Source organism: Tachypleus tridentatus, chromosome 12, assembly GCF_004210375.1.
Source record: "Tachypleus tridentatus isolate NWPU-2018 chromosome 12, ASM421037v1, whole genome shotgun sequence".
Classification (NCBI taxonomy): Eukaryota; Metazoa; Arthropoda; class Merostomata; order Xiphosura; family Limulidae; genus Tachypleus; species Tachypleus tridentatus.
The window spans coordinates 111,144,715-111,146,483 of NC_134836.1; the positions used below are offsets into that span (position 1 = coordinate 111,144,715).

The following is a 1,769-nucleotide window of genomic DNA, read 5'->3' on the forward strand; positions in this document are numbered from 1 at the left end:
ATGCAATCTGCTGGGTGCCAGTTTGAAATAAACCTGGTGTTGGTTGGGTTGGATATCATGCAAATGATGATGGAATCTCATGTGGAAGCTCAACTTCTTTACCAATTTCCATTTCAAGGAGAAAAGGTAGGCATTCCTCTACCTACTGCAAATCTGATATAGCATTCCAGGTACTGTCTGGTGTTGCTTGAGATTGAACTACCACTATGGTTTGTTGCATCCTAGTCACTCAACACACAGGAGTCCCATTCATTGATTATACATGTTCTGGAATTCCTTCATGTTTCAAACTTTTAAGTTCACAGTAGTGTCATTAAAGAGTATACCTGAATCAGGTTGGATGTGATCTCCCACTGAGGTGCATTGTTTTCGCTTTTCATTTCATGCCTTCTGGTCTTTTTTAGCACTTTCTATAGGGGTATCCTGTTTCTGTGTTAGACTTTCACCAGTTCTGTGTGAAATTTAGCTATTTTGTGGCAGGAGGTGAGATATTATATAGGAAGCTAGGGTTTCCTACTCTGCCTCCTCACTTCCAATGATAAATGGTGTAGGTCTTCTGATCGATCCTGAAGTGATTAATGAGTGCAGATTCAGAGAGCTGCTGTATGATCACATGCATTAAGTATGCACAAGCAGGAGATGCAGGGCTAGTGATATGGTTTGAAAATTGATCCAGTAGAGAGCAGTACTAGTCAGGAAAAGCTAGTTTGTGTAAGGAGGTATCTACCAGAAATACATTTTCAGTGTAGGAAAATACTAACATAAATTTTCACTTTAACAAGATAAAATACATTATGAAAATAACTGAAGAGATGAATATCCATAATCCTGTTAGCTTGGTACTATAAAAATTAATCACAACTAACATTTATACATCTTTATTTGTATGGTTGGTGAAATTGTCTTTTCATAAAATTTGCTTCCAGTATATTAAAATCTGGGTCTTGCTTGGCTTTATTTATATGTATATTGTAATCTCTTTTACACAGCATGGTCTTATGATCTTTCTGAAGACCATGTTGTGAGTGTTACTTTTCACGTGAACCATTGAGGTTGATCATAAATGATGTTGATCATGTCACTACAACTTAATAGACTAATGTAGAGAAATTCAATCTTTTAAGAATTTAATATTAGCTCTTGTACAAATATTATTTTCTGTATTGATACATGTACTCTTATGTATTTTGTATTTAAATTATTGACTTTACAACTAATCTGGAGCTAATTTTCACTTGATGTGTACTCTTTGTGAGAAACTATCTGGTACATATTTTTTAGTGAATTACTTCAGCAGTAGTGTTATCATGCATTGTGTTTTGTTGACTAGAAATGTAGCAGTTCAAATATATATAACAAGGAACTTGTTACAAGTCATTAGAAATATAGAGAATTTTTTTCATTTTGTTTATCTTGACATTACTCAAATTTTTTTATAATTATATCAAAAGATCCAGTAGTATGTAGTAAACAACCATAATTAGTTGTATATATAATATTATAGAAGTGTAGTTTCTTTATAGACTTGCAGAATATGCTAAACTTTATAACCAGGAAGATCCTTTTTCATCGAGACTTTTCAAATTTTACTTATAGTTTATTTTAATCAAGTTCTGAAGCTTCAGAGGTTAGTTTATAGAGTAGGTTGAATTATTTTCTCCACAACTAATTTTCATAGATACTGTTAGGGTGCAAACAGACTGTATAACATTTAAATTACAATTATAGAAGGGTTGAAGTTGTATATTAAACATTCACACTGTACATGC

The 1,769-nt window shown here is 32.8% G+C and overlaps 1 long non-coding RNA gene across 3 annotated transcripts in view; it reads left to right on the plus strand.

Annotated features, from left to right (window-relative positions):
- LOC143235350 (uncharacterized) overlaps positions 1–1,769 on the plus strand; it is a 281,246-nt gene that overhangs the window by 80,764 nt on the left and 198,713 nt on the right. The gene's annotated exons all lie outside the window — the stretch shown is intronic.